At 48.4% G+C, this 14,584-nt stretch overlaps 1 pseudogene; it reads left to right on the plus strand.

Annotated features, from left to right (window-relative positions):
* The first annotated feature begins 1,576 nt into the window (after positions 1–1,576).
* LOC110134208 (small ribosomal subunit protein uS8-like) lies at positions 1,577–1,968 on the plus strand (annotated as a pseudogene).
* The last annotated feature ends 12,616 nt before the right edge of the window (positions 1,969–14,584 follow it).

Consider the following 14,584-nt stretch of genomic DNA (forward strand, 5'->3'; position numbering starts at 1 on the left):
CATGAGATGTATTCAAAGCATAGAGAGAAGTATAAATTGGGAAACTTTCCCAGCAGGTTAATTATTAGTTGCAATCTGGGTTAAAATTGGAAACAGCTGTATGTTTTTAGATAATGCAAATGACTAAATAAATATATATTCATCTTACAAGAATCAAGATTTTCACCCTAAGAGGGGAAAAAAAAAAGATGTGTCAAATAAAAGAAGGTAAGAAAACCCCCATGTTAATTTGAACTGGACCTGTTCATCTGAATCAACTTGAGCATCTGAAAGAATGACCTTATTGAAATACCAACACATTGAATAAGAAATAATCTGTGAGTCCTAAGGTGAGACAGGGTTGGGCGGGGTGGGGCAGCAAGGAAGAAAAGCTCTTCCTCTTTAAAGAAGAATGCTGGTCATATATGTAGACAGAATGAGAGAAAGAGGGACATTATCAACCTTGCCACTGCTAATAAAATAAATGATCCAGGCAAGGATCATCAGTGATGCTAAAACCACTGGGGGAAAGGGTTTTAGGGAAGAAGACAGTCACTGTTTTAACCAGGCGAGGAAGCAGCGCCAGTAATACTGGATAGTCGGCCAGCCTGCAACAAGAAGATGCAGGATGCACTACCCAGGAGCACCCCCTGGGAATGGACCTGCCGGAGGTCTCACCTGTTTCCATTCAAGCCTCTGTCCACAACTGCAGAAAGTAGAGACAGAAACAAGTGAGTGATACCATGAAGAAACAATCAATCAAGTCCAGAAAGTAGGATTCTGTAAGGACTGGCCTAGATAGTTCAAAGTGAATCAAATATTTTTTAAAATGTGTTTTAGTGGAAAAGAGACATCAGAGATAGAACCGAATGTAACACATGGGCCTTGGTTAGATCCTAGAATGGAAAAGAGAACAGAAGGGAGGGAAGGGAGAAAGAACAAACCCGAAGAGGGGACAAACAGAACATCCGAACATAAACTGGATGCTAGGTGTTACTTAAGGAATTACTGCTATTTTGCTTAGGTGTGAAAATGTGATTTTGGCTATGCAGAAAAAAAATGATCTTATTTCTAGATATTTCATGCTGAAATATTTAGGGAGATAGACTCTTACACAGGAACTTCAAATGGTTCAGCCAAAAAAAGAAATGTATACTCACAGGTAAAGCAAATACGGCAAATGTAACAATACTGGTCAAGTGGTCTGATATTGGGTAAGAATCCAGTGGGTAAGAATCTGCCTGCCAATGCAGGGGACACGAGTTCAATCCCAGGTCCAGGAAGATTCCACATGCCACAGAGCAACTAAAGCCCATGCTTAGCCACCAAGTCCACACGCCCTAGAACCCGTGTTCTACAGCAACAGAAACCACAAGAAGCCCGTGCACTGCAATGAAGACCAGACTCCCCCTTTGCCACAACTAGACAAAGCCTGTGCACAGCAACAAAGACCCGGCGCAACCAGATAAATAAACTAAATTTTTAAAGTAACAATAGGTTCGCTCTAAGGAAAGGGTAAATCTGCATTCTCGGAGTTTGAAAATGTTCAAATAAAAAGCGAGGAGAGCTCGTTCCGCCATCTTTTCGTGCCACCAGAATGGTGCGCATGAATGTCCTGGCTGATGCTCTCGAGTATCAACAATGCCGAAAAGAGAGACAAACAGCAGGTCCTTTTAGGCCATGCTCCAAAGTCATCATTAGGTTTCCAACTGTGATGATGAAGCATGGTTACAGTGGCGAATTTGAAATCATTGATGATCACAGGGCTGGGAAAATTGTTGTGAACCTCACAGGCAGGCCAAATAAGTGTGGAGTGATCAGCCCCAGATTTGATGTGCAACTCAAAGATCTAGAAAAATGGCAGAATAACCTGCTCCCACCCTGTCAATTTGGTTTCATTGTACTGACAACCTCAGCTGGCATCATGGACCATGAAGAAGCAAGACAAAAATGCACAGGAGGGAAAATCCTTGGATTCTTTTTCTAGGGATGTAAGTGAAAGTGAAGTCACTCAGTCGTGTCCGACTCTTTGTGACCCCATGGACTGTGGCCTACCATGTTCCTCTGTCCATGGGATTTTCCAAGCAAGAGTACTGGAGTGGGTTGCCATTTCCTTCTCCAGGGGTCTTCCCGATCCAGGTAATTGAACCCCAGTCTCCTGCATTGTAGGGAGATGGTTTACCATCTGAGCCACCAGGGAAGCCTGGGGATATAAGATATACAAATAAAATGCCTCAGAGGTGGGGGGAAAAAATAGCACGGGGAGAATGAAAAACCAACAAGAAAAGGTCCCAGCCTTTCCCCTGCCCCAGACCATCCAAATGTCTAGGCTTGAGTACCATCTGTGAGGCTTCCCCATCTAGTGCACCCCAGATTCTAATGAAAACCTGCATGTGAGTACTAACCATTCAGAGTTCCAGGGGGTAAGGGAAAGAATCTAGAGTGATAGAATTTTGAAGTGAAGAGATGGATCTGAGCGCACAGATATTCCCCGAACAGTGACTGAAAAGAGCAAGAATAGGATGCAGAGCCAGCAGGTGTGGGTGGGTGTGTGTGTCAAGGGAGGGGTGGCCCTGGAGGGAATGAGGAGCCTCTCAAAGAGCAGTGACTGGAGCTGCAGCCAGGGGCCCAGGCATGCTCAAACACTTCTCATAAAGTAGCTGGTCTAGCTGAGGTTTCTTAACCCAGACCCATTAAGTCAGAATCTCTGGGGGCTGGACTTGGGCATGTGGGCTTCCTAAGGCTCTCCACGTCATGCTGAGGAAGGCCTTTGGGTAGGAACTAGTGTCAGACCAAGTTCTTAGCTGCTTCCAACCCTGACGGACCTGATTCCCAAATCTGGGAGGGCTGGGCGGCCCCACCCCTAACTGACCAGCTGTTTCCTTAGGAGGTGACACCCTATCCCCAGGGAATCCAGAAGCCTTGGGGAAAAGCAGGTGGCAGGGTTGTCCTCCTCCACAGGCCCCAATGTTGTATCTAGACTCTAACACCTGCGGGGGGTGGGGAGCAGAGGTGTGGGCACAGGACAAAACACTAGGGGTTTCGGTCAAACATCTTAGCTTCCTGGGCGGGCGTGGGGTCAGGGCGGGGCGGGGCAGGGCCTGGGGGGCAGGTAAGAGGAGCAAGTCAGACAGCCTCGACTGAGACTTTGGCTCATCTTTTCTCCTCACCGGACCTCAGTCCCCTCATCTGAGAAACAGGTCTCTCTGATTTCCTAGGTCCCCAAGCTTCCCTCCTTTCTCTGATTTTACCATTCTCATTAAAGGGAAGCATGGACATGCCATAAAAAGAATGAGGTGGGCTCTGATGTTTCACAGTATTCATTCTACCTTCATAGTAACTCGGGCAGGAGGCATATGGATGCCGGGCACACCCCACTGGGTAGCCACCCCACAGTGGTAGCCCCTGGCCAGTGCTGTCTCCCTGTGAGACTGCCCTTATGAAGCAGGTACTGACTTCTCGACTACAGGGAAAGGCAGAGAAATAATTGCCATACTTCTTCTTAACAGATTCTGACTTTGTTTACAAATGTCCACTTCCACCAGAGGAGAAAACTAAATTCTGTCACTTCACGGTAACTGAGTGGATTCCAGAAATGTTCTATTGTTTGGGAAACGGTCCATTCAGGATGCTGCCCCCTTCTCCTTCCTGTATCCCCAAACCTGCCCTCCACATGGTGGGGGGCACCTTAAGTTTCATCCTGGGGGTGGGAGAGGAGCTCTGATCTACAGTCGCCATCGTCTGGCAGGGGTCACCGCAGGGAAGGGGCCCTGTCCCTGCTCCTCCAGTCCCCGCGACCTCCAGACTTCAGGTCGACTGACAAACTCTCCAGCTCCCACCCAAAATAGAGGCCCCCACGGATGTGCTGGGCCTGTGCCAGGCAGCCAGAGCCAGAGCCAGAGCCAAGTGGTGAACCAGACGGACCCGAAACAGACAGTGCAACTGAGGGATGAATTCCATACCTTTGACCTATGTGAGCTGGCTTGTGCCGAAAGAGGAGCTGCAGAGAGCTCAGGAAGGAGCTGGGCAAGCAGGAGGCCTCCCCACTCTGGACTTCAGGGACACCTTTGTCAGCTTCAGTGCAAAACTTTAGCCCTCACCTGTTGTGCACAAGAAACTCAGCTGCAGGGAGCATCCCATGGTTTGTGTGAACCTCAGGGACATGGGAGGGGGAGGGGGACATCACCTTCCTCCATGTTACCATCTCTCCTTCCAGATTCCCCTCACCACCCTCCAGCCTGGGAGCCTGAGCTCCTCCTCTTTTGGCTGAGGAGCTCGCTCAATGTCTCAGACCTGGACACAAGCCTACCTGGGGCCTTGCCCCCTACCCGCCCCACCCAGGAGAGTTAGTAAACGTCCTTCCAGGCAGTTTCAAGACATCTCACACATATCCCTACCCCCTCACCAATAACACTCCCTCCATTCCAGGGCATTCTCACCCACACCCATCTGTCCCTTATACCAGCTCCAGGTGGGGCTGTAAGGGCCACCACCCAACGCTCTGGCAGCAAAAGTCAGCTTCCCCCTGCCTTGACCCTCCTGTCACCATGTCACCCATCGGTCACCTCATCCGTTCCCTCACGGGGCCTAAGGGAAGCCCTTCCCTCCCTAGTTTCTCTTCCCAAAGTGCGAAAGCGCCATGGCTTTCTCATCCCTGGGAGGGGCCTGGGCTGTGGACTCTGTGGAAACATGAGTCAGGCCAGGGATCATCCCCCGAGCAGAACAGTCAACTCTAGAAAAGCAAGCTGTGGGCTCTTTAGGAAACCGGGAATGACAATGAGTGAAGAGTTAACATAGAAATGATTTGGGGGACTTCCCTGGTGGTCCAGTGGTTAAGAATCCACCTACCAATGCAGGGGATACAGGTTTGAACCCTGGTCCAGGAAGATCCCACATGCTGCGGGGCCCGTGTGCCACAACCACTGAGCCCGCTTGCTGCAACTACTGAAGCCCGAGCACCCCCAGAGCCCGTGCTCTGCAACGAGAAGCCACCGCAGTGAAAAGCCCGCAGACTGCAGCTAGAGAGTAGCCCCTGCTCTCTGCAACCAGAAGAAGCCCGCACGCAGTAATGAAGGCCCGGCACAGCCAAAAAAATTATTTAAAAAAATGATTTGCCCCAGCCAGATCTTGTGGGAAAATGCTCCCTTTCCCAATGTTTTCTTCTGATTGTAAAATTAATATTCATACAAAAATTTAAATTAAGGAAATAGTAGATGAAGGCAAATCATAACCTCCCACTCAGAGCTTAGTCACTAATGTTATATACTGCTTCCAAACATTGTATTTGTATTTGTCTTTTCAAAATAAAAAGGTGTGACTTTTCTGTATTTTTATTAAAGCAACACATGCTCACTGTAAAACCAAAATTCTATCATGCAGAAATTCTATCATTGCAACCACCTTTGCTTTTATTTGACAGACTGTGGACATCCTTCCTTGTCAGGGACTTTAGATTCACATCATTTTTTAAAATTATTTATTTGGCTGTGCTGGGTCTTGGGGGCAGTATGTGGGATCTAGTTCCCTGACCAGGGATGGAACCCAGGCCCTCTGCATTGGGAGCACGGGGTCTTAAGCTACTGGACCACCAGAGATGTCCCCATATCATTTTCAATAGGGCCACACAATTACATTATGCAGAGGTACCATAATTTAACAAAGCTCACCTTTGAAAATATCATAGTGAGGAACACCCTTACCTCTTTGAACATTTATCCGGTTATTTCTTTAGGATAAACTTCCAAAAATAGGATTACTGAATCTAATGCTTTTGGCACATATAGACATAGTAATCTGAAGGACTATATCCCCCACTCCCACTGTGGAGGGCTCACTTCCTGTCTCCCCCAACTCTGGGTATTATCACTTATTCGGGCCAGTTTTATAAGTGAACAAAGTGACTCACTGATGCTTTGCTTTCATCATGAGGCTGAATCCCACTTGCTGCTGCCGGTCATTTGTTGTTCTATGAATAGTCTTCATGTCTTTTGTCCTTTTTCTTTCAAAATGTTAATCATTTTCTATTTCAAGAACTTTCATATATCAGAGATTTTAGTAATCTCTCATGTACATTGCAAATGTTTTCCCCATTTGTTCCTCATCTCATGTGAGCCTCACAACAACCCTGGGGGAGGGGCCTGGCAGAGCAGGTGGAATTATCCCCACTTAATTGATGTGGAGACTGTGACTCCGTGAGGGATGCTGGCTGGTGGCGAGAGGCCCCTGGGTGGACCTTGGTTTCCTTGCTGAGTCTGGTGGCACCAAGCTGTCCTGCTGCTCCAGGAGGGCCCTGACAGCATCCTTTAGTATTATGGGGGCAGGAGGAGGGCTGAGTTGTCCTTCTCCACTTATGGGGTGTAGGGTGAATGTCCACGATGGCATGTGACTGGGAGCCTTTGCTCCCTGGACTTCCACAGTTGGGAATCCAGAGCTGGATCCTGGCCATGTCTCTCCCCAGAAAGATTGAACCCAAGGAAACAGTGATAAGCCCCAGTGTCTCCAGGTCTTGGCTGGCTGCCACACTTTCTATTCCGCCAGCTCTTTGTGAGGGTCCATTTCTCCTGAGCCTCCTTCTTAATGGGCGACGTTCTTTTTAGTGTTTTGTCAACCTGAGAGATGATATCTCCACTGATTTAATTTGCATTATTTGACCACTATCGTTTTTTTGTTGGCTTTTTTTTTGTAGGTATGGCTGTTAACTATTTGATATTCTTTTCTGAAATCTTTATGTCCTTTGCCCAGCTCTCGTGGGGTGCTCATTTTCTACTTCCATATGGATTTGTAAACATTCCTTTCATATTAGTGATAGTAACTCTGTTGTATGATTTTGATTAAGCCTAGCAATGACTTACTCTATGCTTTTTGCCTTTATTGTCATGTTTACAAAAGCTTTCACTACTATTTTAGTCTGCCTTTTATGGTTGAAGAAAAACAGAAGCTCATGAAGAAACTCTGGAGAGAGGGGCTGGGGTGGGGAGGGCAGGCACTTTAAGAGTGGGTGTAGGTGGGATCTAAACTCGGGACGCCACGGACTCCAAAGCACTCCTCTCCAGACTCAGGAGCACATGCAACAGGGGGTGTGGGAAGAAAATATCAGCCCTTCTATTTATGTGCACATAGATTTTACAGGAAAGCAGAACATACATAAGGTGTACAAAAATATGTTCCATTTATAGAATAATACTCAGGTATCCATCCCCTGGGCTAATAACACCATTTACTTGCTGTCTTGTCCTTTCAAATTTCTTTTTCCATATGCTACCCCTGACAATCACTTGCCAAATATGTCTGTGCAGTAGCACATGTATAATGAAAGTGAAAGTCACTCAGTTGTGTCCAACTTTTTGCGACCCATGGAATTCTCCAGGCCAGAATTACTGGAGTGGGTAGCCTTTCCCTTCTCCAGTGGATCTTCCCAACCCAGGGATCAAACCCAGGTCTCTTGCATTACAGGTGGATTTTTTACCAGCTGAGCCACAGGGGAAGCCCAAGAATACTGGAGTGGGTAGCCTATCCCTTCTTCAGCAGATCTTCCCAACCCAGGAATCTAGGTCTCCCCAGGAAGCCGGGGTCTCCTTCATTGCAGGCGGATTCTCCACCAACTGAGCTATCAGGGAAGCCCACACGTATAATATATAATGTATAAATCAGTAAATGTGTATATATTAGATGAGGCAGGTCAGGCTTGTGACTTTCAGTGACCGCCCCTCACCCCCAATCTCTGCCTGCTGGCTTCTTGCTCCACCCACAGGCTTCCTTTGCTGGCTTTGCACCCAGTGCTTCAATTTGCATATGGCTGGTGGAGGCTGCTCTGGCCTCGTTTCTTCAGCTCCCACTGCTGACTGGTAGGGCCTTCTTCCTCTGTCCATGTTTCAGGGCTGGCTCCGGGCTGCGGTGGAGGTGACCCTGTGGTGCAACGGGCAGCACTGCCCCCCAGGACCTGCATATGTGGGCTGTTGCCCTCCTGCATGTTCATTTTAAAGGAGGATGTAGCACTGAGATTCCTTTTTTCATTTCGTTAAGCTCATTAAGTTGCAGTAATCATTTTTAATCATCTTCACCAGTACAATATACCACCTTTGTTATATAGTCGTTTGATAAACCATGTATCTGTTTCCATACTTTTGTGATTTGATCCATCTGCTGAATGGGTATTAAGTCATCATGGCTTTGTAATGTATTTTAATAATGGTAGACAAGTCCTTTCTCCTTGCTGTTATTTTTACTGTCTTATTTTGCCTGTATCTTGAACTGTTTTTCACATTTACTTTTCCAGATTTTAATTTCAGAATCTTTTTGTTGAGCTCTTAAAAAACACTGCTGCAAAGTTTTAGTTTACTGAGGAGAGTATCATGTGTGTACCAAGTTACATACTCCATGCTTGTCCCTGTCAAGGGTAGGAGTTAATTCTTGCTGGGCTCCATAGCCGTCTCTTCTGTAACTCAGAGCCTTTCTGAGTCTGAGCTGACCAGGAGATGAGCAGATTTAGCCTCTCCCAGCTTCATTTAATCCCATCAGCCGCTCTCATCAGCCTGACTGCACGAGGGCATGCTGACAGTCAAATGGTCCTCATCTGGTTTCAAATCAATATTTAAAAATGCTCAAATGGAAACATTGCAATTAACCTTACAAAACCTCACAGGCTAACCAAACAGCATATCTCTGGTTTTTGCTGGAATTACAGCAAGTCAGTGGAGAAACCCCTGGTATTCTAAGGCTGAAGAGAAGTTCTGACAGGGAATGATGTATGTCTTTGATTAAATTTTTTAAATGGAGTGATCAGTTACCAGAAAATGGAATCTGTTTACTTGAGAGATGCTTTCAAATTATGTGTTTCATGGAAGCAAAATTAATTAAAGAGCTTCCTGGTCAGGGTAAGATGAATTGCTTCATTATTCCTTACTTTTCTCCGTTGGAGGAAAGTTGGTAGGCTCTGTGGTGTGGAGGTGGAAAGCTGACCTGTTGCAGAGCAGTGGCTCTCAAACAGTAATGTGCACAAGAATCACATGGGATCTCGTTAAACTACAGCTTCTGACTTGGGACACCTGCGTGGAGCCTGACTCTGCATTTCTGGTCAGCTCCCAGGTGACGCTGCAGGTACAGGACCACGTCTCGGTAGCCAGGTTGTAGACAGACTCACAGAAGGGTCCCCCCAGCCCTTCCTTCTTACACAGCAAGGACAGACGGGATGGTCTCTACCACGTCTGATACGTGGTGACACCATGTCCTCCAGGTCACCACAGAGACCTGGGAGCCCGGCAGACGTGGAGCCCAGGGCCCTCGAGACAGAGGGGCTTGCGCACCGACTGCAAAGTTCAGCTTGGCCTCATACCTCTGAGTCATCCTGAAGGGAGACTGGATAGGGGCCCCCAGCTACAGACCGCCCCCACCAGGAGTACTTCACATGCCTCAAGTGTAGGGGCAGCGCCTAGGACTCAGCAAGCACACAGACCACCAGCCCCGCAGCAAGACTGACAATGACCTGGTGCCGCTGACTGCACCTGCAGGGAACCTGCCTGCTCTGTCCTCTGGTTTGTCCCCACTTGGCGTCTCGGGTCCCAGAAAGCCCCTGAAGCCTCTGTGCAAATGGCTCTGCCTCTGAGAGCAGCACTAGAGTTTGCTCCGACCTCCGTCTGCTCTCTGGCAACTCTGAGTGGGGCTGAGGAGCCCTCGTCTGACGGCCCGCTTCCCCTCCCAGCCCCGTTTTTCTGGCCTCAGCCCACCTCTGCTTCATCAGAGCTCTTGGAGGGTCTCCATTCACCCCCTTCTTATCTGCGACCTGGGTGCTGGGAGTTTGAGACCCGGTCCAGGCTATTGCAGCGAGGGCGAGTGATGGCCGACGTCATCTCCACCTCATGGTATTCTCTCTCAAGCCTGGCCTTCAGGACAGCTCTCTGTCCCTTCCACCATTTCTTTTTTTTTTTTTTTTTTGAGCTATAAACAATCAAATGCATACATCTCAAGTTTATACTTAACACCTCTTAGGCTACATGAGTCACCACCCAGTTCCAGCTCCGAGCATCTCCACGGCTCCCAGCAGGCCTCAGCGCCCTTCAGTCCCTGCCCACCTCCTGCCACAGATGAGCACAGTTCAGGTTCTCATCACAACCTTCTATTAGTCTTCCCTGTTCTCAGGGTCTCATCTCGTCCTCTGTTTTTCCTGTTCTACAAACAACAAACCCAAGACAAGTGAGCTGGTCTTTCTGACCTGGTCCTGTAACTGAGACGGACTCTGTGACCTTCTCAGAACAGATTACCCTTCCCCCGTCCACGTCCCCACTCTGCCTCCTATCTGCAGAAGAGCTTCTGCCTCCTTGGCCTTCCCCGAGTTCCAAGGAGTAAAATTAATCCAAGAAGTGAGAACACACAGAAAAAAAGGAAAATAGTCAAGTAAGACAAAACAAGAGTTTAGCCATTAAGAAAGTTAAGGCCCTTCAGTTGCTCCTCAAGGGTGACAGATAATATTTTGAGCCATTTCCTTTGTTTTGCAGATACTGAAACCCCCAAAAGGGAAGAAGTTGACTACATGCTGACCACCAGCACATAGACCCCAGAGTAGTTGAAGCCAGGTTGATGGAGTTGACTCATGATTACCTCACCACCAACCAATCAGAACAATGTTTGACTCATGATTACCTCACCACCAACCAATCAGAACAATGTCCTCCAGCAGATCGCACAACCCACGATACCTTCTCCCTCGCCATGTCGCCATGTCTTTAAAAACCTTTCTTGGAAATTTGTCAGGGAAGTTTGGGCCTTTAGAGCACGAGCTACCTGGACTCCCTGTTCAGTGCTGTGATAAACGCTGCACTTCCCTTCACCACCAGAGGGTATCAGTAGACCAGCTTTACTGCATGTGGATGAGCATTTCTGCTTTATTGACTATGCCAAAGCCTTTGACTGTGTGGATCACAATAAACTGGAAAATTCTGAAAGAAATGGGAATACCAGATCACCTGACCTGCCTCTTGAGAAATCTGTATGCATGTCAGGAAGCAACAGTTAGAAATGGACATAGAACAGACTGGTTCCAAAGAGGAAAAGGAGTACGTCAAGGCTTTATATTGTCACCCTGCATATTTAACTTATATGCAGAGTACATCATGAGAAACGCTGGGCTGGATGAAGCACAAGCTGGAATCAAGACTGCCGGGAGAAATATCAATAACCTCAGATATGCAGATGACACCACCCTTAATGAAAGGAAGTGAAGAGAACTAAACAGCCTCTTGATGAAAGTGAAAGAGGAGAGTGAAAAAGTTGGCTTAAAGTTCAACATTCAGAAAACTAAGATCATGACATCTGGTCCCATCACTTCATGGCAAATAGATGGGGAAACAATGTCAGACTATTTTGGGGGGCTCCAAAATCACTGCAGATGGTGACTGCAGCCATAAAATTAAAAGATGCTTACTCCTTGGAAGAAAAGTTATGGCCAACCTAGACAGCATATTAAAAAGCAGAGACATTACTCTGTCAAAAAAGTCCATTTAGTCAAAGCTATGGTTTTTCTAGTAGACATGTATAGATGTGAGAGTTGGACTATAAAGAAAGCTGAGCGCTGAAGAACTGATGCTTTTGAACTGTGGTGTTGAAGAAGACTCTTGAGAGTCCCTTGAACTGCAAGGAGATCCAACCAGTCCATCCTAAAGGAAATCAGTCTTGAATATTCATTGGAAGGACTGATGCTGAAGCTGAAACTCCAATACTTTGGCCACCTGATGCACAGAACTGACTCATTGGAAAAGACCCTGATGCTGGGAAAGATTGAAGGCAGGAGGAGAAGGGGACAACAGAGGATGAGATGGTTGGATGGCATCACCGACTCGATGGACATGAGTTTGAGCAAGCTCCGGGAGTTGGTGATGGACAGGGAAGCCTGATGTGCCAGTCCATGGGGTTGCAAAGAGTTGGACACGACTAAATGGCTGAACTGAACTGAGTGGGCCCAAGTTTGATAAGAGTCTGACCTGAACACCATGGCAGGGTGCTGCCTGGCTGATTCACTCTAAACCCTTTTTGTCCTCCCTGACTGGGTGCAAACACAAATCCAGAGTCATATATGTGATGTGGACAGGACACCCCTCCATAATGAGGTGTCGTGGCTCCTAGAAAGCAAAGGACCCAATCATAAACTTGACTTTTCACTGACTTGATATTCAGTGATATTAAGCAAAAACAGATAAAACTTTTTTTTGGTGTGATAATGAGACTGTGGTTATTTTTCAAAGACCAAGAAAGATGTGCACACTTGCGGGAGTGGGTAGAAGGGGGTGGAGGTGTAGAAGAAATAAGCTCAGCTGTGTTGAGAATTACAGAAGCTTGGTGATGGGCATATCAAGTTCACTAAACTAGGCCACTCTTTATGTTGAAAATTTCCCACTATAAAAAGAAAGCTCAAAGCTTAAGTTTTCTTTCCATTAAACATTCACAGAGATGTTCTCCTAAAATATGACACACGGTGAGTGACTTTTAACACCCCCTGGGGGGTGACACTGGCACCCACAGACCCCTACGTGGTCAAAGCAACAGTTATGGTGGGCGCCCTGGCAGGTGGATCGGATCCAGCACTACCCTCCGCCCTTCCAGGGTCCCCTCAACACTTGAAATAGAACAGGGTCCCTGTCATGAGCTCTGGGGCCTGACATATGTGGCTCCCGGCTCATTCTCCAGCCCTCCTGTCCCTCAGACTCACCAACCACTGTCACACTGGGCTCCTGCTCTTGAGTGCCACACACTCACTCTGGGGTCAGGGCCTTCGAGCTGGAAGGTCTCCCCGGATACACGGCTCACTCCCACTTTCCAAACAGCCCCCTCCTGAAGGAGTCCTTCCATGACCAATCACACTGTCATCCACCCTCATTGCTCTCCAGGCCCTTACCTTTTCTTTCCAGCACCTCTGACTATCTGACCTGCTCTATGTATTTCTCTGTTGATGGTCTGTCTGCCACACTGAAGATGAACTCCCCAGGCAGGAAGGTGCTCAGTCCCTACCCCACCCCCTGCCCGCCTCCAGCACAGAGGTCAGGCCTGCACTTGGCAGGGAGGTGCTCAGTCCCTCCTGTCTCCAGCACAGGGGACAAGCCAGGACTCAGCAGGGAGGTGCTCAGTCCCCTCCCGTCTCCAGCACAGAGGTCAGGCCTGCACTCGGCAGGGAGGTGCTCAGTCCCTCCTGTCTCCAGCACAGGGGACAAGCCAGGACTCAGCAGGGAGGTGCTCAGTCCCCTCCCGTCTCCAGCACAGGGGACAGGCCTGCACTCGGCAGGGAGGTGCTCAGTCCCCGCCCGTCTCCAGCACAGACGACAGGCCTGCACTCAGCAAATGGGGAGCAGATGCATCATCAACACTGAAGGAGACACACAGGCTGCTGAGCACAGTGCCTCCAGAGGGTGTCCTGGGGCCAGACACGAAGAAACGCTCGCTCATGACCTGTTGATGGACCCTCAAAGGCAAGAAAGTACCACCTTGTGAACCGAGTGTAGGCAGAAATGGCACAGAATCAAACCAACTTTGCCCACAATGGCAGGAACTAGGCCTCAGGACAGTCTGAGCAGTGAGACACTGCGACCAGTTCCTGAGGTCAAAGTGGGAGCGACACACATTGTTAAAGCTGGAAACACGTGACAGAAAGTGTCATGGTCTGATAGAGCAGCTGCATCTGTGGTCAAAGCCCTCGCGAAGCCCGGAGCGCTCCAACCACCCAATGCCCTGAGCATCACATTCTAGAACTTGGGAGAACTGCCTCCTCCTCTGCAAACTCAGAGCTGCTGAGTCCAACAGCTTCACGAGGCCCCAGCGCCCACCCACTCCTGAAGCAGAACCTGCTCTGACCATGACCATGTGCTCATGCCCTGCTGTTCCTGTCAGGGCCAAATGCCTCAAAGGTCCTGGCTTCAATTTGATGGCTTTTCCCACAACTCTTCTTAATCTGGACACCATTTAAGAGAGCAAGTGTGAACAGTTCAGTAAAGCAAGGTAACCGAACAGCTTCAGGCTCAGCTATGTTTATCAGGGTGGGGAAACAGCAAGAGGTGGGAGGTCCAGGTATTAGGATACAGGCAGGCTCGAGTGGGGTAGAGGTGGAGGGAGGGTAGAACACACACACAAACCCACTGTTGACGCTACTTGTTAATCAAGACCCAAGTCACTACCCTCATTAGGACCAAAAATACCATGAACCATCACTCCCTGAGCACATGCTGGTGTTCCACACTGCTTCTCTCACCCTCACACCGACCTTGCCACACCAGTGCTCTTAAGTTCCCAGGTTATAGGCAAGAAAAGTGAGGCTTCGAATTACCGTAGCATCGTCAGGATTGAAATCAGACTGGTTTCAGCACACGAGAAGCTATCCACGGTGGAGAGCCAGGCTGTGTGCACGTGCTGCACGCAACCGCACCTGCATGGGGGAAGCCAGTCTGGCCAGCTCTGAAGGTCCCTGGCCTGTGGTTCCCAGTTCCATGTTGTCGTCCTGAGAATGAAGTTTCTCCAACATACCTGAAATGATGGCATCATTCAGCAATGGTGAGGGATGAGGGGACAACTCAAGTTTGCCCTGAAAACGTTTTTTTTTCTCCAGTTAGTCCACTACATAACCTTGGCA

The sequence above is a fragment of the Odocoileus virginianus genome, chromosome 17 (assembly GCF_023699985.2).
Source record: "Odocoileus virginianus isolate 20LAN1187 ecotype Illinois chromosome 17, Ovbor_1.2, whole genome shotgun sequence".
Taxonomy (NCBI): Eukaryota; Metazoa; Chordata; class Mammalia; order Artiodactyla; family Cervidae; genus Odocoileus; species Odocoileus virginianus.